The sequence below is a fragment of the Chelonoidis abingdonii genome, chromosome 11 (assembly GCF_003597395.2).
Source record: "Chelonoidis abingdonii isolate Lonesome George chromosome 11, CheloAbing_2.0, whole genome shotgun sequence".
Taxonomy (NCBI): domain Eukaryota; kingdom Metazoa; phylum Chordata; order Testudines; family Testudinidae; genus Chelonoidis; species Chelonoidis abingdonii.
This window is the reverse complement of record NC_133779.1, coordinates 43358307-43382106: the sequence shown is the minus strand read 5'-3', so window position 1 is coordinate 43382106 and position 23800 is coordinate 43358307. Positions and strand designations below refer to the sequence as shown.

General features: G+C 44.7%; 1 long non-coding RNA gene across 3 annotated transcripts in view; it reads left to right on the top strand.

Annotated features, from left to right (window-relative positions):
• The window catches only part of LOC116823138 (uncharacterized), a 46620-nt gene extending 26764 nt beyond the window's left edge, over positions 1-19856 (top strand). For 2 of the 3 annotated variants that reach the window (XR_012656824.1, XR_012656826.1), the window contains exons 2-4: positions 13053-13224; positions 15234-18507; positions 19189-19856. This is a non-coding gene — a long non-coding RNA (uncharacterized LOC116823138). Of the gene's footprint in view, positions 1-13052; positions 13229-15233; positions 18508-19188 lie in introns of all 3 variants that reach the window. The other variant, XR_012656825.1, reaches the window with a different exon arrangement.
• Positions 19857-23800: the final 3944 nt, after the last annotated feature.

The following is a 23800-nucleotide window of genomic DNA, read 5'->3' as shown; positions in this document are numbered from 1 at the left end:
GTAGCAGTACGATACCTGCCCTGTGGGCAGGCGCGATGTCGTGAATGCAGTCAGGCAAGGAGCTCCTAGCCTCAGAGACCACGTACGAGACTTGGAGGCCAAAGGCTACGGAACTGGACGGAGCTAAGGACACGGCAGAGAGATATGTTAATGAGAGGCTTCTAGGGACACACTGTAGAATTGTCCCAACCTCCAGTCGACAGCCCTGTCGCTGCTGCGAGAGGAAGAAAGCGCCCCAGGGAAGCGCAGAGCAGTCAATGGGAGCAGAGGAAACCTTCCCATATTGGGACCCCATCCAATGTGCTGGGGTTGCCTCTCGCACTGAGGTTGTACCTCCCTGGGCGGAAGGGAACTCCAGTTTGCTAGGAACAAGGCAGTGTTAGTAGGGAGATTCGATCAATTAGTAACATAGATAAGCTGGGTGTTGATGACATGGAAGAACCAAAGTGAACTGCCTGCCAGGATGCGAAGGTGAGGATCTCTCGAGGCATCTACGAGCAGACTTATGTGTTACGTGCGGGGAGAACAGCCGTGGGTCGTAACGCATGTAGTACGCAATGACGGAGGAAGGTAGAGAGATTCCTGGAAGACCAACATTTAGGTGGCTAAGGTGAAAAGACTGAAATCCAGGACCTCTATGGTGGCATTCTCCAGAAATGCCTCCAGTTCCATGCGCAGGGCCAAGGTAGCAGGCAGACGCTTTCAAGATCTCAACTGCGGGTGATGAGACGATGTGTAGGGAGGAGTTTAGGTTCATTTAGGAAGCTGGGAAACTTTTGGATGGGGGGACCTATACAGAGGAGATGGGCCGGCCACCTAAACCAAAGTGGAACCAGGCGCTGGCACTAGATAACATTAAAAGTGTAGCAAGTTTTACAAACCAGGAGATGAAGGGAAAGCCGACGCTTCGCCCACGAGGAGGCATGTGGATCGGACACAGACTCTCTAACGCGGACAGCTGATGACAGGGCAATCTCCAGGTTAGTCAGTGTAGCAGAGCAGGAACGAGGATAAGTATAAGAGGCTGGGATCAAAATGAGAAAACAGGGACATAAAAAAAGAATCTGACAACGATAGAAAAGGCAACAAATAACAGGGACACAGTTTGAAAGGCATGGTACACAAATGCGAAAGTCTAAATATCAGATGGTGAACTAGATGCCTCGTGAACAGGAGGATATTGAATATAATAGCTACACAAGAAACCTGGTGGGCAGAGCAATCAATGGGGGAAGTCATCCTGGGTAAAAATATATCGAGGACAGAACAGGTCGCAGGGGGAGGAGTGCACTATATTGGAAAGAAAATGTAGATGCATAGGAGTAAAAATCTTAGCGAATCCCAACGGTTCACACAGAATCGCTATGGATAGAAATGTCATGGCTCGTAAAAAAAATTAACATTAAGGAATCTACTTTCGACCCCCTGACCAGACAGTGATAGTCGGATGATGACTAGATGGCTAATGCGAAATTAGAGAGCTATCAAATATAAGAACGCCAATAAAGTGGGGATTCAATAGTCCCCATATTGACTGGGAACAGTTTCAACTTCAAGGACGAAATGTAGAGATAAAAGATTCCGTACTTTAATATACTGCTTCATGAGCAGCTGAGTACAGGAACCCACAAGGGAGAGCAACTCTAGATTTAATCCTGAAGTGGAGCGCAGGAGCTGTCTAAGAGTTAACTATAGCATGGACCGCTTGAATAGTGACCAAGAATACAATAGCATTTTAACGTCCCTGTGGGGGGAAGAACACCTCAATCAGCCCAAACACGGGCATTTAATTTCAAAAGAGGGAAGTATATAATGAGGGAGTTAGTTAAACAAAAATTAAAAAAGGTAAGTGACTAAAGTGAAATCCTGCAAGGTGCATGGGCCTTTTAAAGACAAGTAGCCAGATATAGAAGGCCCCCACTTCGATGTATACCCGCAAACTTAAAACACAGTAAAAGAACAAAAAAGAGCCACCGTGGTTTAACAACCATGTAAAAAGAAGCATGAGAGATAAAGACTTCCTTAAAAAGTGGAAGTCAAATCCTCGTGAGGCAACAGAAAGGAGCACAAACAACGGCCTAATTAAGTGCAAGAGTGGTAAAAGAAAAGCAAAGAGGAGTTTTGAAGGAAACGGCAGCCAAAACCCAGATTAATAACAAAGTTTTAAGTACATCAGAAGCACGGAAGCCGCAAACAAGCAGTGGGCCCCTGACGATCGAGATACAAAAAGGAGCGCTTAAAGACGATAGTCCATTGGGCAGAGAAAAACTAAATGGATTCTTGCCTCTCAGTCCCTTCACGCTGAGGATTTAGGGGAGATCCCAAACCGAGCGCTTTTGTAGGTGACAAATCTGAGGAATCACTGTCAACAGATTGAAGGTCACAGAGGAGGTTTTGGATAATAGAATAACCAACATTGCCATCATGGTCCCGTGCTGTTTGTCACCAACCAGGTTCGAAAGAACTCCAATGTGAAAGTTGCCGGCGCGACTGTTAACGTAATGATTCTATAGACCTGTCTGTTAAATCGGCTCAGGGTACAGTACATGCTACACTCAGTGCAATAAACTGGATAGCCCCCACTCTGCTGCTGGGCTTCTGCCTGCATTGTCTCCTAGTTAATGAAAGGGTGGTTTAAAGAAAGGGGTTTTGGAATATGGTTTGGATTATAGGTTTTAAGGGGACTACAGGGGAACAGGTAGGACCGACAAGGGACGACCACCACCCCCTTCCAAACTCCCTTGCAAAACCATTAGCAGCCCCTGGTCACAAGCTCCCTGGTCGCTTGTGTGTGGCTTTATAAAGCCCTGGCCTGAGTTAATGCCCCACCTACTGATTAAGGCTCAGCCAATTACCAGAGGCTTGGAGCTTTCAAACCTTCCTTTGAAGCTCACGGCCTCCAACTGCCAACCACAGCACACCGTCCTTCAAACCACCAAACAAACAAACAAACAGACTGACAAACAAGCTCAGCACACATCAAGTAACCCACAAACACAAACACACACACACTGCAGACAGTCACTTACCCCACAAATGCTGTATTTGCTCCTCCTTCACCTGGAGAACTCCCTTGCAAAACTCCCTGTTAGTAGCCCCTGTCCGGCTCACTCCTCCTTGTAACAACCTTTTATGTACTTGAAAACTTATGTCCCCTCTCAGTCTTCTCTTTTCCAGACTAAAACTCATTTTTTCAAATCTTCCCTCATAGGTCATGTTTTCTAGACCTTTAATCATTTTTGTTGCTCTTCTCTGGACTCTCCCCAAATTGTCCACCTCTTTCCTGAAATGTGGCGCCCAGAACTGGACACAATACTCCATTTGAGGCCTGATCAGCACAGAGTAGAGCAGAAGAATTACTTCTTGTGTCTTGTTTACAACACTCCTGCTAATACATCCCAGAATGATGTTCACTTTTTTCCAACAGTGTTAACACTGTTGAGTCATATTTAGCTTGTCATCCACTCTGACCCCCAGATCCCTTTCCACAGTGCTCCTTCCTAGTTAGTCATTTCCCATTTTGTACATAACATGTGAAGTGTGCTCACTGTGTGTTAGATACCATACATATAAATATCAATATTCACTAATTAAACCTGAACACAGATGGCTACATATTCTATTAAGTTTATATTTTCAACTCAGTTCAGCTATATATCATTACTAGTGTAGTAACTCCAAGTACTGTGTTCATCTAATTCAGGGGTGGGCAAACTATGGCCCAGGGGCTACACCCAGCTTTTAATACAGCCCTCGAGCTCCCCCTGGGGAGCAAGGTCAGGGGCTTTCCCCACTCTGGTGCTCCAGCTGGGGAGCAGGGTAAGGGGCTTGCCCCATGCGGTTCCCAGAAGCACCAGCAATGTCCCCTCTCCAGCTCCTACATGTAGGGGCAGCCAGGGGGCTCTGGACACTGCCCCTGCCCCAAGTGCAGACTCTGCAGTTCTCACTGGCTGGGAACCATGGCCAACAAGAGCTGCGGGGGTGGCACCTGTGGACAGGGCAGCATGCAGAGCTGCCTGGAGCCTGCACCCTGACCTCCTCCCGCGCCCCAACCCCCTGCCCCAGCCCTGATCCCCCTCACACACACCAAACCCCTCAGTCCCAGCCCAGAGCACCCTCCTGCACCCCAAACCCCTCAACTCCAGCCCCTTCCCCGCACCCCAATCTTGTGTCCCAGCCTGGAGCTCCCTCCCGCACCCTGAATCCCTCATTTCTGGCCCCACCCTTGAACCCATACCTCCATCTAAGAGCCTGTACCCCCTCTGATACTCCAACCCCCTGCCTCAGCTCAGAGCCTCCCCCTACTCTGAACCCCCCTGCTTCACCTCCAGCCCACAGCCCCCTCCTGCACCCCAAGCCGGAGCCCTCACCCCCTCCTACACCCCAGCTCCTAATTTTGTGAGCATTCATGGCCCGCCATACAATTTCCATACCCAGATGTGGCCATCAGGCCAAAAAGTTTGTCCACCCCTGATTTAATTAATCCAAATCTCCTTCTGGGAGACCAAATCCTAGGAAAGGCTAGCTTGAAATGGAGAGTGTCAAATTTATAACTGTTGGACTGGATCAGAGGTTTTGGCACATGAATTGCCATCTTCACTGCCAGGACCAGGCAGATGGGTACAGTAGGGTAAAATGCCATCCACGTACTAGTTAAACCACCCACAAACTCAGGCTGACTGAACAGCAGCAATTGCACAGGGTAAATTTCACATGCTTCTGTTGAATATATTTGGAGTATCTCGCAACAAGGAAATGTATTTAAAAGAATAAGCATGACAGCTAGAATTCTGATATATCAAGACTGTAATCCAAACATTATCTAAAAATTGACACTGACATGTCCAATCTTTGAGATGTCTAAATCAGGTTTATTCTTGGGTAAGTTATTAAAGTCATAGGGATGAACAACTCAATTTCATCAAGAAAATGTGTTCCAAATTAAATGTTATTAAAAGTAAAAGCCCAACTGATGTACAGAAATACAAGAAATCTGAAGTTAATTCCTTTTGATTTGCTATGGTCTCAGTGCTCTTTACAGTAAAAGGAAATTACTTGTCCTGTGTGGGTATTCTGTCTATCAGAAGTCTATAGTTAAGTCTCATTATGGGAATCACTACCATGAGTAATTGCAATCTGTTTGAATCCCTTCTCCAGCTTCAACAGTTGATAGATGACAAGCACTGTTTTCTCTGTTGAGAGCAAAATATCCCAAAGTGACAGCATTCCATTTCATCTGATTAGCAAAGAAATCACTGACAATTCAGTCATTTTCTGCATCTACTACAAAAGCAAAGCCAGACTCTGTTAGTCAGGCTGTGTATGAGAACAACAGCTAGAAACATCAGCTAGAGAGAATCATTTGCTTAACCCTAATGAACCCTAGGGAGTTGTTATAAGAGATTTAAAATTATGCAAGCTTGCATTTAAGGATCGGATGGCTCCTATAGTTCTCTAAGGCTCTATCAAGAATCTAATTCAGTCCTTTTTATGCAATTCACTGTATTTCTACAGTGATGTCCATTTGAGCTACAACTACTAGAGTTATATCCCTCCATATCAAAGAATTCAACTAATGTCACCTAGATTAGGGATGTAAATATCGCTTTAAAAAAAGTACTTGTTTAAACTATTAAAATTATTAAACTATAGTAATAGTAAAAACTATTAAAATTGGTTAACCATTTAATTGGTAACAAGTTCACAATGTATCCCTGGCTTTGGGGAGCGAGGAGAGACACCCTGCTGTCTCTCTTCTGAGGTGAAGCAGGGTGGGCTGGGGGATTATTTGCGTATGCATGGCTGGACGCTGCGCACCTTGCGCTGATCCCACCGCTCACTCTCCCAGTTACTAGATGCTGCCTAGTGCAGCTAGTTTGGCAGAGCGCTGCCAGGAAAGATCCAACTGTTCCGGCAGATCCAGTGGTTCTCGGGCACACCCAGTGCTGCAGCCACCTGCAAGAGAAGTGGGGGAGGGGGGGAAGGGGGAGAAGAGAATATGCCAGGCTGCCCCCAGCCATACCCTCTCTTCCGGGCACAGGCTGATTCAGCAGTGCCCCAAGCTGCGAGAGTATGGCAAGCTCCAACATCCCCCCCTCCCCCTCAGATATTGCTATGGCATTTTAATGGCACATTAGGTATTACATCACTAAATTATTTTACAAATCTGTTTTAAACATTAACTTATTAAAACAGTAAGACTAAAACTTATTGGTTAACTGTTTAATATTTTACATTCCCTAATCTAGATGTAGTAGAGTTCTTATTTCTGTCCACAATATCCAATGATACAAAATGTGTAGTCACAGAGAGCTTACCTGTCCAAGCACACACTTGGCTATTCCAGACTGTCCCTTTTCTCTACTGCTCAAGTTCATCCCTCACTAGAGCCACACAATGAAAGAGCCTGTTATCCTGACAGAGCTAGTTATCCATTAGATCTGTCTGCATTTTGGATGTTCTATTTTCAAATTAGTTCCTTAAGAAGAGTAAGGCTAGTAAGAATAGTTAAGTCTCAAAAGACTTGATTAATTGGGGCTACATTACTGGCCCCAATACCTATGACCGGGCAGATAACCTCAAAATATGAGGCATTTCCTGCAGTGCCAGCTGTTTGAGTGTGTTTAAGAGTAGGTTAGATAAATGTCTATCAGGGATGGTGTAGATAGTATTTGGTCCTGCCATGAGGGCAGGGGGACTGGACTCAATGACCTCTCGAGGTCCCTTCCAGTCCTAGAGTCTATGAATGCTGTTCCAGAGACCCGGCAGAGTGCAATGATCACAGGCAATCAGATGTGCACAAATGTGGCAGGAAGCAGTATGAGAACATGACAAGAACTACAGAAATCTTGTAATCTCTATGAAAGAAGCATCAGAGTAACAGGAAAGAAGTTTACTGTATACTACTGCTGACACCCGATCACAGTGTTTGTCATTGCAAGGCCCACAAGCCACTACTGGTGCCCATCAACCCCAAGTGTGGCTCCCTAAGTTCCCTCTAAGCTGCACGGCCACACAGCAGGCTATAAATAGCCGTGCAGCAGCTCTAAAGGGCCACACAGCAGAGACCTGGAGAGGAGAGAGGTAGGGGGTGGGCAGGAACTGGGGAGAGGAGCAAGCTGGGGTTTGCAGGGCTGCTGTGGGTCTCTCCCCTGGCCTCAGAGCTCCATGCTGCCTGCAGGCAGGGGGAGAGAGGGCTCCTTCCTCTAGCTCCAAGCTGCCTGCCAGCAGGGGAGAGCAGCCCCTTCAGGAGAGGACTAGGGAGAGTCCTCTGGCCCCAGCCAGGAGCCTCCTGCCTGTACCCCAAACTCCTCATCCCCAGCCCCACCCTAGAGCCCTCACCCCTCCCCATATCCCAACCCTCTGTCCAGCCTTGAGGCCTTTCCTGCACCCTGAACTCCTCACCCCACCTTCTGTTCTACCCTAAGCCATCTCTCACACTTTGAACCCCCTCGGTCCCATTCCACATGGCTCTCACATGGAAGGTTTTTTGCCAAAGTGGCCCCCACTTCAAAAAGAGTGAAGAGCACTGCCCTATCATCTCAAACACACGGTCTACACTAAGGGGGGAGGGGGGGAGATCAATCTAAGTTACACAACTTCAGCTATGTGAATAATGTTCCTGAAGTTGACGTACTTAGACCTACTCACCACAGTGAGTCAACTACTGCCGTTCCCCGTCGACTCCGCCTGCACCTCTCGCAGCAGTGGAGTACAGGAGTCGACGGGAGAGCGTTCGGAGATTGATTTATCACATTTAGACTAGACGTGATAAATCGACCCCCACTGAATCAATCGCTGTCCACCGATCCGACGGGTAGTGTAGACGTACCCAAAGAGTGATCAGGCAGTAACATGCTGTGGCCTGTTACCCTTGCTCCTCAGAAACAACTACCCTCTTCTCTGGAGGGAGGGAAGAGGTATTTGTTTATAAGCGAGACGTGAAAGAGATAAGGTGGATGAGGGAGTATCTTCTATTGGACCAACTTCTATTGGTGAGAGAGCATGCCCAAGCACCGAACGACTCCTCCAATACAGATTTGTAATATATGGATCCAACACAAGTTTGACTCTCCTACAGAATCAAAAATGTTTGCATGTCAGTATAAATAGTTTGACATTAAAAAAACACTCTGGAAACCACGCACAAGTGCCCTCAACTGGTATTCTGTGGCACTGCAATGAAGTGAATGTGACTAATTGATAAGTCAACTGTAAGCAAAAATAATTTTAAGATAGTATGAAGTTCTCTCAGATTTTCAGCATGCCAACTAAGACAGGATACTGAGTAATGGCAATGATGCTCAAACAATATGATTCTGTATCATAAGCCTCAGTGTGTAGCAGGGCACTTTTCAAACTGCCCCATAACATTAAAAACAGGTATCAAAGTGTCTACATACTAATGACAGTACTTAGGTATTGCATGGTTAAGGGATTTAACAGCAGTCAGATACTGACTCTCACGGCAAAGTCCCTGGTTTGGTTTACTGGTACTACCATCTAATAGCAGTTCAATGACCTATTGTGCAATAAATTGGTAATCTCTCAATACTGCTGGTGGTCGGCTTGTGTCACCTGACTGTGTCTCTAATTCCACTAACGAGCATCAGACAAAGAAAGAGAATGGAAAGTTCCTCTGTTAAAGCTAGTGCAATAGAGTAAGAGAGGGAGCTCACTGCTGCAGCATTTGTGGGAAAATGTGTATCTCAAGGATGGACCGGTAGTAAGAACACTAGCTAAGGACTTGGGAGACCCAAGTTCAATTCCCTAATCCACCAGACTTCCTGTGTGACCCTGGGCAAATCACTTGGCTTCTGTGCCTCGGTGCCTCACCTGTAAAATGGGGATAATAGTCCTGCCTCACTGGGGTGTTTTGAGAGAATAAATACATTAAAGATTATGAGACACTCCACTACAATGGTGATGAAGCCATATATAAGTACCTAAAATAGATCAAATTAAGAAAGGAAGCAAAACTGGTGCGCTACAGAACTTCAGAAGAAAAATTCAAAGTCTTTTCCTTGCCTCCAAGGCTCTGCTTCTCCTTGTTTGCCACTTAACAGTACTCAGTTATACCTCAACCGTGAGGAAATGGAGATTGAACAACAAGATCAAGAACAAACCTTAAGTTCACATTATCTTACTCCATACCCATGTTGGTGAATCTGACCACTTTCTGCAGCAGGTTCTCTTGACAGATACTGACCGAATGACAAAGTCACATTCAGTAGGGGACAACTACAAAATTATAGGGTCAAGATACACACCAGAGTTGCAGAAAAAATGAATTCTACTGCTCTTAATGGGTATATCAAATGTGGATAAATGTAAAGTAATGCACACTGGAAAAAATAACCCCAACTATACATACAATATGATGGGGGCTAATTTAGCTACAACGAGTCAGGAAAAAGATCTTGGCATCATTGTGGATAGTTCTTTGAAGATGTTCACGCAGTGCGCAGAGGCGGTCAAAAAAGCAAACAGGATGTTAGGAATCATTAAAAAGGGGATAGAGAATAAGACTGAGAATATATTATTGCCCTTATATAAATCCATGGTACGCCCACATCTCAAATACTGTGAAGACATGTGGTCTCCTCACCTCAAAAAAGATATTCTAGCACTAGAAAAGGTTCAGAAAAGGGCAACTAAAATGATTAGGCGTTTGGAGAGCCTCCCAAATGAGGAAAGATTAAAGAGGCTAAGCCTCTTCAGCTTGGAAAAGAGGAGACTAGGGGGGGGATATGATAGAGGTTATATAATCTGTAGTGATGTTGAGAGAATGGTAAGGCAAAGTTTAGTTTACTTATTCCATAATACGAGAACTAGGGGTCCCCAAATGAATAATAAGCGGTAAGGGACGGTAGCAGGTTAAAACAGTAAAGGGAAGTTCTTCTGTCACACAGGCGCACAGTCAACTTGTGAACTCCTTACCTTGAGGATGTTGTGAAAGGCTGGGACTTAACATGTTAAAGGGAATTGAATAATTCAATGGTGGCTACGTTCATGAAATGGTATTAGCCAGGAAGGGTAAAGAATGGTGTCCCTAGCCTCTGTTCATCAGAGGGTGGAGATGGATGGCAGGAGAGAGATCACTTGATCATTGCCTGTTAGCTTCACTCCCTCTGGGGCACCTGGCATTGGCCGCTGTCGGTAGACAGATACTGGGCTAAATCGACCTTTGGTCTGACCCGGTACGGCCGTTCTTGTGTTCTTATTTCTTCCCAGATATCAATGTTCTTTTAACAGGAGCATTTTTCCTGAAATCTGCCAAAACAACTAAAAGTTAGAAAGATCTTCAGAGTTATAGGCATAATTTGGGAGGCAGAGGGAAACAGACCATTGTATCCAGCCACTTTGACTTGCTCCACTCCCCTAGCCTCAGGAAACCTTCACTAGACCAAGCTGCTCCCTCAACACTTCCTGACCATGCAGCAGGTAAATCATTCCCTCCGCCCTTCGACCCTCTGCTTGAGCCTGCTGCTGCCTGCCCTGCAGCACAAGGAGCCAAGTCAGAGTGGGGAATGAAATTACAGTGGGAGAATCATAGAACTGGAAGGGGCCTGGAGAGGTCTTCTAATCCAGATCCTGCACTCAAGGCAGAACTAAGTATTATCTGGACCATCCCTGACAGAAGAGAGCTTGCGCTCTATAGCTTGTATTCTAGCTACAGATTTGCTTAAAGTCTTTTTTTGCCTTTTTGAGAAGTTACTTTCATCCTCACTGAAGTATGGGTTGTTTCTTCCTCAGCATCCCACCTACTTAAGTACTTTGTTTTCTCAAAACAGTGCCTCATTATTTTAAACTGTTACATCTGGTTTGGGTTATTTCTCCCTCCTCCACAAGTAAGCACAATTATTCCACGGATAGCCAGCTACTGTCAAGGCCATTCAGTAGCATAGCCATTAACAGGTTCTTGAGAACAAAATGAGTTCTCCCCCGAACCTCTTTGCCAAGAAAAATATCATTCCTTGGAGGGTTGTAAACCCAACCCTTCCCCTCAGCAGCGTACTGCCACCAGACTGGTTTACTTTACTTACCAGCAAGTTTCACTACAGCAAAGCTGTCGTCCAATGCAATTACAACAGGACAGAGTGCCATAAAGGAACTATATACTGATCTGCGTTATGTAAGACAAAAAACATACACCTTTCAAAGTTGGAGCTTGGTGTGTACCTCGTTAAAAAATAATCAATTATCTAAAATCAGAATACCTGTTTAGTGTAATCTAATGCCAAACACGAAGTGACGATTGCCACTTTGAAAAGTCCCGGATGTCATAAAATATCAAGAAACTAACACCACCATCTGGCTCTTATATAGCCCTTTTCATCAGTAGATCGAAGTGTTTTACAAAGGAGGTCAATATCTCCATTTCAAGATGGGGAAACTGAGGTACAGGGAGGTTAAGTGACTTGCCCAAATTCACTCATTAAGACCAGTGGCAGAGCTTGGAACAGATCCCAGGTCTCCTGAAAGTTTCTGTTGCCAATTCAAAAAACAATTCAGTCAGAATTTAAAAGCCTGAATGTCTTCCACTAGCATTATTCTGAGAATAGCCTATTTACATGAATTATCCTCCATGCAGGGATAGCCATACAATCCGAAAGTGTTTTTTTTAAATTAATTTTCTACCCATCCCAATTTCATTTGAAAGAACAAGAAATCCCTGTTTTCTTTTCCACTATCCTCTTCACAAGAGAGAGGAAAACTGCAGTTTCCCAAAGCAAGGGTATTAGGACAAGATATGAATGTTACTGGGCAATCTAGCACAGTGACTACAAAGAAAGCCAAATGTGACAAAACCCTTAACATCCAATATATTTTTACATAAACACGTTCCCACCTGACCTGGAATTACCCCACAAAATCTTGTATTCCCACAGTGCCAGGCACCTCTCTGCTATGCACCTTGTACAAGATCTCTCTGGTCAAGCAACTGCTCAGCTAAGGAGATTATTTATGGCAGTTGGAGCTGCAGGTAGAGTTTGTTCACTGTAGGCAGTTAAATTAACATGATGTTGTGTGTTACCTACAGCAAATGAAACAAAAATAAACAATGTTGAGAGTGAGATCAGGAGGACTTAGCCCTACAATATAACCATAATGTTCTGCAAGTCTCAATTCTAGATGGATTTCATAATATGCTTAAGGAGTTCCACAAAAGCATTAGCCACAACATATACAGGCAAGAGATTTTACTCACAAGGACCTTCAACACTACAAAACCTCAAACGAAATACACCAAAAAATGGAACTGAACTTCTTGCTGGAAGCTATACAAATAGATATATACCCCTACTATAGTCCTAGAACAAACCCCTTGCAAATGGAATATAAATGAACAGAAGAATAGAAATCTGCTAGATCAGACACATGTCCAACTTACTGGAAGAATAGCGATTCTAAAGGAATATAGTATTTTGTTTTGCAGTTATTTCATAATGTATAAGATACATGCAAAGTGACACTATTTAATCCTGTTTGGTGAAAGTGGCGCAAAAAAAAAAGTGTGCTGGATCAGAAAACACACAGAGCTGAAACCTTACACTCCTGAACTGTTTTCTGGGTTCTGATATTTAATTGTCAGATGTGGTGTTAATCATACTTCACAAAGGAATTCATAACTTAACTTTTGTTTCAGTTCACAAAGGCCACTGCTGTAGACTAGACCTTCACTACTAACTCAGTGAGAAGATTCACCTGGAACGAACTGGTCTTTAACCACTACCTTGTTCAAAGAAAACGAACGCATCAAGTTTTGCCTCCACTGGCTCTTCAGTGGAAAATTCTATCACCACCTGTTTTTCTACATGTTAAAACTGAATAATCTGAGACTACAACCAGTCAAGCAACTCCTCCAGTTAAGCATGCGTTACTCTCCTGTCACAACCATGCCACAGAAACGGATGAAATACTGTGGCATTAAATAGACTGTACCTCAAATGAGCAATTTTCTAGTACAATAAAGGTGTAAGTACACCAGGTTCAGTTTAAGTACAATTATGTTTCATTATTCAATAAGGGTTTTGTTATTTGTATTGTAGTGCCTACGGATGCTAATCGAGGTCCAGGACCCTACTGCACCAGATGCTATGCAGACAGAGTAAGAAGACAGAGTCTACCCCAAACAGCTCATCATATCATGACAAAGACAAAAAAAAGGCAGATGAAAAGCAAAGTGGTTGGGCGGAACGACACAACAAGAAAAGGTAACAGGCAAGTGAGTTATTGTACAAAAAACTTATCACCTTACTACAATATGCTTAAGCTCCCCATTTTCAAATTCCAAGTCTGATATTCCTGAATAACTATGCCCTAAAGAAAATGCTTCTGAATTGATGTTAACACTGACAGATAGTGTATAGACAGACAGATAAACAGATAGATATTACATAAAAATACATTAAAAGAATGGTAAGGTTGCAAAGTAAAGCATTCTTAAGTTAGAAAATGCCAGGATTAAGGTTGCCCATGCATCCTCAACTCAGCCCTCTCACATTAAAATAGTCTTTAATCATATGATCACACACTATTTTTCTACAAAATATGCCAGTACGTACTTTGAAGTATCCACTGAGCTGCATAAGCCTTGAAAAATCATGCAACCTGTTCTCTACAGTTCACTCACTGAAGACTCCATCATCATGACATTTAGCTAATCTTAAAAACAATTTAAATGCAGATTTAGCTAAAGTTTTAGGAAGGTGGAGTTTGTGTAGCAGGGATTCAGCAATATCTTCGTCTCAGTGACCACTATAGACCTCATTGCTGAAAATAGCATCCAGGTCCTGAGGATGTCCTGGTAAAGGACAGGCAGCGTGGAGATGTTTCGGGAAAGACCTCTTGGAGGTCTTTGGAGGTGGTGGAGGGGGGCAGGCACTGGCACACTATGTCAGACTATGAGCAGTGTATGAGTCTCCGCAGGGCCTGAAGGTGGTTGTGAATCTTTACTGTTTACTGCAGTTTTTTCACTTGTTTTTTCCATATTGGCTCTTTCTATAAATGACCTTGATAACATGTGTTCAGTTCCTTATATTATGACTTTCATACAAATGATACTAAGCATTTTACTTTCCAGTTCCACTGGTTCCTCTGTAAGAATCTGTTTTACACAAAAATCCTCTTCACTATTTTTTCTGTTTATAGTTTAAGGTTTTATTCCATACAATCTGCATCAAGCTGTTTTTGTTCTAGTGACCCCTTTGGTGATACAGTCTGAGTATAACGTTTCAGGGTACTTCAATAGCAATTTCCTTCTATTTGCCTTCCTTGTCTTGAGATCCTCAAGAGCAGCCAGGATGCTGATTTGTCACCATAGGTCTTTGTTATGGAGAGTACTGATAATTTATTCATTGCTGAATTATGTTGTTAGCCATCTTTCACAATGGGTGAGAGATGGGCAATTTAGACCAGGGAATCATTTAAAAACAAAGGGAAAACAAATCTCCATGGGGCACTGCAGAGAGCATCAGTGGACATCTTGCTTTCACTGCAAAGTCAACTCAGTTATGACTCAAGTTTTGCCCTGATATGACTCTCTCTCTCACACACCCCCACCCCCACCCACCCACCTTCAACTGTGATGGTGCTTTTAACTTAAGTTGGCTGGCCCATCAGCAAGCAGAGGCTAAAGCTAGAATTGTCAGCTGCTACCATGAGCATTCTGCATCCTGGATACAAGCTAGCTTCACTTGATTGACACTAGTTCATTATTTATGTTGCTATAGTGCCTAGAAGCTCTAGTGATAGACCAGGACCTCCCTGTGCTAGGCAATGTACAAACATTACAAAGAGACAGGCCCTGCCCCAACGAACTTACAACCTCAGTGCCTTTGCAAAATTCCTTCCATATGCCCAGAACACACGGACAAGTTCTCCCACAATTCCCTGGGAAAGAATTAATAGTTTTAATGCCAGACATAAGTGAGTGCAGCCCCAGTATGGACACAGCATCTTAAGTGCTATTTAGCAGTGTGGGCACTCTCCCTCAAGCTAGGCTCGCTAAAGAAAAACAAGCATAGAACATCTGAGTTAATTCAGTAGTGAAGATGTACCTTGAATAAGTCCCCTTGCCGCCCCACTGAACACCAAGGGGTGTGAGGTAGCTAAGAGCAAGTGATATCACCACCACCTCTTCAACATCATCTTTCCCCAGATGAGGAAGGGGCAACTGAACCACACCATTGCTTTGACTTCCTCCAACATACATCTCACTTTTTTTACAGCACTCAGACTTCCTTCAGCAGCTCCAGCCCCAACCTTAACCTGATTGAAGGATGGCTACTAACCCCAGCCGTGAGACTATGTCCTGCCACAAGCTACATGGTCTCTGCACCAATGGAACACCATAAGGTCTCAGTGGGAAAATGCAGGGAGTTCTGTTTTTCCTACTAAAGAACCATGCAACAAGAGAACATGTACAAGATAGACTGGAAAAATGGCACAATGGTATCACCTGAGTTTCATCCAATATGGCCTCAGAAAATGTACTCTATTGACATGTGCCATAATATGTTCAAAACTATCAAGCAGAATGTTTCTGGATAGTAGTAGCTCATACCAGTTACAACCTGGTACCTATGCAAGTATTACTGTGCCAACTACTGGCACCTTTTGGAAACAGTGGAAGCAAGACAACGGAGCTGCAAAAACTCAACAAGCTATTTTGAACAGAGATAAACAAGAACACTGTGGGGCTGAATCCAGCTGACCCACTACACCCTTTCACAGGCAAGAAGCCAGTCAACCCACTATGCTAACATTTTCACTTGACCCAGGTGACTTAACAGACAGCAGCTCCAATTAGCTCAGTCCAGCTATTAAAGATATTAGAGCATCAAATGCAATCCTCCCCATTTATTAAAGTGGCTTTGAAAATTAAATGGTTTCAGATGAGATCAACTACAGTGGAACATATATATCAGTGCACCAAATCCTCCTCTGCAACCCAGATTTTGATGTGCCAATTCAAACTCTAAAAAGACTACCTTATTATTCCTGCTACTCTGCAGCCCCTCCATAAGCATGCAGAGACAAGGCAGGTGACAGGTAAAACCTTGTCAGCTGCTTTTGCATTCAAAGTATAATTTAAAACAGTGGTTCTTAACCTTACTGCAGCCCGCATCCCCCTTTGGTTCTCAAAATATGTTCTCGAACCCCTTATCAAAAATCAAAACGTTCTCATACCCCTTAAACCTAGATATAGGGTATGGCTACATTAGAAAGTGAGAGTGTAGTCAGAGCCGCAGCACTGGGAGAGAGCTCTCCCAGCGCTGCTTGTAAACCACATCCCTTATGGGTGTAGCGTGCAGCGCTGGGAGCCGCACTCCCAGCGCTGCCGCCCTGATTACACTGACACTTTACAGCGCTGCATCTTGCAGCGCTCAGGGGGGTGTTTTTTCACACCCCTGAGCATGAAAGTTGCAGCGCTGTAAAGTGCCAATGTAGCCAAGCCCATAGTTTGTATATTACAGTAATCATTAAAAAATGTATGGTAATAAATACATAGATTTGATGAAACAAAGCAGTTGTACTTACTGCTTGTGCTTAATTTGTGTTTTCGATGATTTACCTTCTAAAAAAATCTGGCATGTCTTGCACCCCCAGAAAGGGCATCTCAAACCCCCCAAGGGGTGTATGCACCCCATGTTAAGAACCACTGATTTAGAATTTCAAGTTATTTGAAATAGAAAACTAAAGTACAAATTGTAAGTTTAATTCTTTACAACAACAAATAAAATACACACTAGCTTCTATATACTCAGGCGGCATCCGTGAACTAAATAAACTTCTTAGTTCCTTGAAGAAAAGGATAAAGCCAAAGAAAAGGCCAAGTCTGTTTTACCTTCATTTGCACCTGAGACACTTTCCTGCCCCTAAAGAAGTCACCAAGAAGGGAAGCGAGGGGCACTGTCTTCTTTCCCTTCTATTGCTTAGAAAATTAAGGGGGAAAACATTCTCCCATTATGCTTTTACTACATTTTTTTTTTTAAAGTAAAAAGAGTGAATTTAGGGTGACAAGATGTCCAATTTTATAGGGACAGTCCTGATATTTGGGTTTTTCCCCGTATATAGACACCTATTACCACCCTCATCCCAATTTTTCACATTTGCTATCTGGTCACCTTAAGTGAATTTCATATTGGTGAGATACTATAACCCAGACCTATGGAAGCTTAGTTGCACGCTCAAAAAACCAACAAGAGGGAACTCCCCAGGCCAAGACAGGTAGCCTTAATCTTTTACTAATAATTCAGGTCCGTTCTGGGAATCTAACCAGAGATGCCAACTATCATACAGTCTCCATGGCACCTTGACTTACAACCAAGTCACTGCACATAGTAAGTATCTTACAGGTGTTTACTCACCATCGATCCAGATCAGATTTGAATGAATGACAGAGATAGTAACTGCAACAACACTTAATCTTCCAAGTCAAACTCCCTGTTTTACTAATTCATTTCTAGTGTTTAAACTCAGGGAGGGAATGTTATGTATTTACTCATTTTAGTACTGGGAATCCATAATTTTTCTGGGGTCTCAAAAGGCCAGCTAAGGGGAAACAGTAGTTTAAAAGTTAGGCCTCATCTTCACTGGCAAGTTCCTGCTCAGTAAAGCAGCTTTATGCAGTGTCACTCCCGAGGTGTACACATTGCCAAATCACTTAGTGCACAGAAACTGCAAAGTATCAGTGCTGTGAAAGAACCACCCCAATGAGAGGTGTACATATTTCTGCGCCAGAGCTACAGTGCCGCGGTGCCAGTGTAGACACCCTGGTCGATTACAGCGCTTCAACTGGCCTCCAGGAGGTGTCCCACAATGCCTGTTCTCACCTCTCTGGTCATGGACTTGAACTCTACTGCCCTGCCCTCAGGTGACCCACTGTGAGCCCCACCCCTTAAATTCCCTGGGAATTTTGGAACTCCCCTTCCTGTTTGCTCAGTGATGCGTTCAGTGGTCGCAGCGCATCTTTCCAGGTGACCATGCGTGCTTCACACCAGGCGATCTCCCTCTTGGAGCCATGCCAAGCTGCTGGACCTCATCAGCATTTGGGCTGAGGCTGTCCAGTCCCAGCTGCGCTTCAGCCATAGAAATTATGATACCTATATACAGGTTTCATGATGCATTACAGAAAGGGGCCATGACCAGGACACACGGCAGTGCAGGGTCAAAGTGAAGGAGCTGCGGAACGCCTACCACAAGGCACAGGAGGCAAACCACTGCTCCGGTGCTGTGCCCACGAGCTGCCAGTTCTACAAAGAGCTGGGCGCAATACTTGGTGGCAACCCCACGTCCACTGCAAAGGCCAATGTGGATACTTCAGTGGCTCGCATGCCAGTTGAGAGTGGACTGAGGCAGGAGGAGGAAATCTTGGATGAGGATGTGGAGGGGGACCCAGAGGCAGAGATGCACGCAGCCAGGAGCTCTTCTCTACCCCAGAAGCTAGCCAGTCACAGCTGTCGAAGCCGGGCAAAGTGCAAACAGAAGAGGAGGCCCCTGGTAAGTGGCTTTGATTTCAGGAATCGCTGAAGTGAGTTGTTGGGGGCAGGAGGGTTGCAAAAAGCAGGCTTGTGTCTGTATGATGCAGGTGCCACCACATGCCCAGTCTGAGTGGAGGAATAGGGTGTTGATTGACTTCCTCACTTCACAGGAATCTACCTCAGATCTCCACAAAACTCATGGAGATGTGGGCAATCTGCTGCCACAGGTTCTTTGGCAGGGTTGCTTTGTTTCTTGCTCCATTAAGGGTAACTACTTTCCCATGTCACTCTGCTGTCACTGGGAGGGGGAAGAGGGGCAGCGCACCATTGCTGCACACAGGTGAGCCGCATAAGGGCCAGGGCAGAAGCCGCTGACTTGGAGAAGACCCTCCCTTGAAGTGAAGTATCTTCTATAATGAACACAGCCTGGGAAAAATGTGGGCACAGTAATTATAATAAGGCTCCCCCGCCACAGTGCTGGCTCTCCCCAAGAGCCACGTGCCCAGTGTACTGTACAGTCCTGGAACACGGATTTCCCCTGCAGTTACTCACCATTTTGGGGGGTCCTGTGGCTCGTGTGTGCTTGCCTGGGGTCAGCCAGTTAGCGACAGGTTTGTGAATAGGGGCTGTGTTTTAAATCTCTGAATCTGTGGTCTCTGTGTTGCAAACAATACTGCTTCTGTAAAATGTTACATTTTAGCTTCACAGATATGACAATGGGAGCCCAGCCTCCCTCTTTGTTATCGCCGTCTGAACGGCTGCACAGAATTAGAAAATGACCACAAAGAATTAAAGACGACTTTCTGTGTGATCTCATAATGCACACCGCTGCCGAAAAACAAGAATTGAAGGAGTGGTGGGATAGCGAGAAGAGGGACCAAAAGGAGAATGCGATGCACCAGAATGAATCCACAGAGCAGCTCTTAAATGTTATGAAGCACCAAGCAGGCACGCTCCAGGCACTGCAAACCAAGCAGCTTCACGACCGTCCTCCTCTGCGGCCGCTGTCGCAAAACTCTTTCCCATGCACCCCCCAAACTCCACCAACACACTCTTATCAACCTCCTGGCTCCAGTCTGTACCCACTTCATTCCACTCCTGCTCCGTCACAGTCCAGCCCTGAGGACTCTCAGTACCCAGTGCACTCAACACCTGTCCCTCTGCAGTTTAGCCCTGATGAGGTACAGTACCCGCTGCACTGTACTCCAAAGGACAAAGTTGCATATGCTACCTGGACATACACAAATTTTTAACCATCCCAGGACCCCAACTCCTCCTCCCTTCCCCAGCCCCCACAGTGCTGATGTGTTTTTTGGACTCTCCCCTCTGGTTGTTGTTTTTTAATAAAATAATTGTTTTGGTTTGAAAGCAATCTTTATTCCATTAATTGAAAGCAAAAAGCTGTGCAAAGCAACAGGCAATTTTCTTAAACCTTCATAGTGCATCATCTGCACCAATCACAATCACCTCCTAGCATTACAAGCACTGCACTCCCGAGCACAGCAACAAACATTAGTGGCTTTCAGCTTCAAATTGCTGCCTCAAGGCATCCCAGATCCTTACGGCCCCGCTCTGTGCCCCTCTAATAGCCCTGGTCTCTGGCTGTTCAAACTCAGCCTCCAGGCACTGAGCCTCAACAGTCCAGCCCTGAATGAAGCTTTCACCCTTCCCTTCACAAATATTATGGAGCATACATCACGCAGCTATAAGCATAGGAATATTGTCATTGGCCAGGTCCAGTCTCTCATACAGGTAACGCCTGTGGGCCTTTAAAAGGCCAAAAGCACACAACAGTCATTCTGCACTTGCTCAGCCTGTAGTTGAACCACTCCTTGCTGCTGTCAAAGTGCCCCACGTATGGTTTCATAAGCCACAGCACTAAGGGGTAGGCAGGGTCTCCCAGGATCACAATAGGCATTTCGACTTCCCCTATGGTGACCTTCTGCTCCGGAAAGAAAGTCCACTTGCAGCTTCCTGAACAGGCCAGTGTTCCGAAAGATGCATGCATCACGCACCTTCCCGGACCAGCCTGTGTTAATGTCTGTGAAACATCACAGTGATTCACAAGCACCTGGAGAACCATAGAGAAATACTCCTTCCAATTAATGCAGCAGCTCTCAAACTTTTTTCTTCTTCTTTTTTACTGGTGACCCCTTTCACACAGGAAGCCTCTGAGTGTGACCTCCCCCCCCTTATAAATTAAAAACACTTTTTTATATATTTAACACCATTATAAATGCTGGAGGCAAAGCAGGATTTGGGGTGGAGGTTGACAGATCGCGACTCTCCATGTAATAACCTCACGACCCCCTGAGGGGTCCCAACTCCCAGTTTGAGAACCCCGAATTAATGTATTTGGTGTCTAGGTGATCTGGTGCCAGAATTGGAATGTGTGCGCCAACTATCACCCCTCTGCAGTTACGGAAGCCCATTTGTGCAAAGCCATCCACAATGTCACACACGTTGCCAGAGTCTCAGTCTTTCGGAGCAGGATGCGATTAATGGCCCTGCACACTTCCGTCAACACAAGTCCAGCAGTCAACTTTCCCACTCTGAACCAGTTATCGACCGATCGGTAACAGTCTGGAACAGCCGACTTCCACAGTGCAATTGCCATGTGTTTCTCCAACGATAGGGCAGCTCTCATTCTTGTGCCCTTGTGCTGCGGCAAGCTCATCACACAGTCCCATGAATGTGTCTTTCCTCATCCGAAAGTTCTGCAGCCGCTGCTCATCACCCCAGATGTGCATGATGATGTGATCCCACCACTCAGTGCTTGTTTCCCCGAGCCCAAAAGCGGTATTCCACTGTGGTCAGCACCTCCGTGAATGTCACAAGCAATCTCATGTCATAGCTACTACGCATGGCGAGATCAATGTCGAACTCCTCTTGCCTTTGTAGTTTACGGAACAACTCCATTGCCACTCTTGACATGTTAGTGAGAGCAAGCAGCATACTGGTCAACAGTGCAGGATCCATTTCTGCAGACCAAAGAGGCAAAAGCATGCAGTACACAAACCATTAAAAGATGGCGCCAAATGCAGAAGAAAGCACAGGGATTGCGGGGATGTGAAGCAATGCATCACAGGGTTCTGGAACAGGACTCAGGATGCCCTGTGACTCCCTCCGCCTTCCCACAATTCTTAGCAGCAGAAGAGGAAGAGATGCTCTGCGGGATAGCTGCCCTGTGGGATAGCTGCCCAGAGCGCGCTGCTCTGAATACCACGGCAAGTGCCACAAGTGTGAACATGCTATTGCGCAGACAGCTGCCAGTGTGAACAAAACAACAGTGGTTTCCCTTCAGCGCTCTCTGAGCAGCAATGTAACTCTGCCAATGTAGACATACCCATAGATTTTATTTGATAGTGTGTAAAACTGTATCAGAAGGGTAGCCGTGTTAGTCTGGATCTGTAAAAGCAGCGAAGAGTCCTGTGGCACCTGATAGGCTAACAGACGTCTTGGAGCATGAGCTTTCATGGGTGAATACCCACTTCGTTGGATGCACCCACAAAAGCTCATGCTCCAATACATCTGTTAGTCTATAAGATGTCACAGGACTCTGCTGCTTGTGTAAAACAGGATTAATAAATCTCATCATTACTGGAGTGGGATAACACCACTCCTGAAAAGTTTAAAGTAGTAACATTAGCAAAACACAGTTTATGTTTGGGGTTTGGCAGGGTGTTATCTGGCTTCTCAATGTAATGAGCACAAAAGGAAAATACTGTTACTTTAAATATAATGCAGCATGTGGTAGACCTTCTCTCCACAACACTTCACACAACTTACAATAAAGTGACAGACATTCCTCTTTGGCCACTGTTTCTATGCAATTCTTCTCTCAGGGACAGGAATTCCTACAGCATGTTATCACCTGAACTGATGAAGCCCCACACCCTACCCCTGCTGAGTCTGAATCTCACTCTGCATGGCTGTTAAAATCTACAGACATTTGAGGAAAACATGTTAAGGACTAGTGCTTGAGCAGCATCACTTACAGACACTGGATGTCTCTTGAAGGGTCTATACCAAAGTTGTTTACACGACGTACTAATTTTTATATGTATCCTTTGAAAAATAAGGGAATTTATGGAATACTCTGCACACTTAGTAGCACTTTAACTATCAGTGTATTCCCCTGGGATTGGCAGAAAAAGTTTCAGTTTTACATGAGTATATGTCTGTGTAAATTTAACAGATTCTATTCCTGAGTCAATGTGATCTAGTAGTTAAAGCAAAGATTTAAGAGTTGAAAGTTTCCTAAACTAACTTGTTCATGATATTAACTGACCATGTGGGGGAGATCACTTATTTGGCCACTCACATTCAATCCACCTAGGACAAGTTTTTTTGTTTGTTTTAACTAACCTATTGTTGTATGTAAACTAAATAAGGTTTTTAAAATGTTTAAGAAGCTTCATTTAAAATTAAATTAAAATGCAGAGCCCCCTGGACCAGTGGCCAGGATTCGAGTACTGTGAGTGCCACTGAAAATCAGCTTGCGTGCCGACTTCGGCACGCGTGCCATAGGTTGCCTACCCCTGTACTACAGCATGCCACAGAACCTCATCCATCCACTTCAGTAACTAAGACAGAGCTTATGGGTCTATTACAGAAGTCCTCAAATCATGATTTAAAGAGAAGTTACAGAGAAGCCACAATTTACCCTAGTTTAAAACTGCAAGTGACCTATGCCTCATGCTAAAAACTCTCTGCCAATCTGATCTGGGGGAAAAATCCTTCCCAACCCCCAATATGGGAACCAGTTAGACCCTGAGCATGTGGGCAAGACCCACCAGCCAGACACCTGGGAAATAATTCCTTGTAGTAACTCAGAGCCTCCTCATCTAGTGCCCATCAATAGCCACTGGATAGATTTGCTGCTAGCAGTCACATCAGCTACAGGCCACTGAAGTTTTCTGCTTAATTAGAATACCTACCTGCACAGTATTCATGAAGCATTTGTTGCCTGTCTTACAGGCTTTGGAGTCTAGAACCTCCAAGGTCTATTAAGAGATCAGCTCAAACTGTTAAGTACACTACCTTTGCTCTTGGTTGAAAAGCCTAAGATGGAAGAGACCCCCTTCCTACAGGCACTTTTAAACACTGGGCTTATTTTTCCAATATTATTGGCCAGGAAAAGTCTATCAAAATATGCGGAATAAGCAGCTTATTATTAATGTACATTAAATTATGTGGGTAACTAACCTGTCACAAGCTCAGCATCAATGCTGTTAACTGCTAATCTAATTCTCTCTAAAAATATTGGTCTAGTTACTTATACGTAAGGCTGCATGTCTGTTATGGATTCC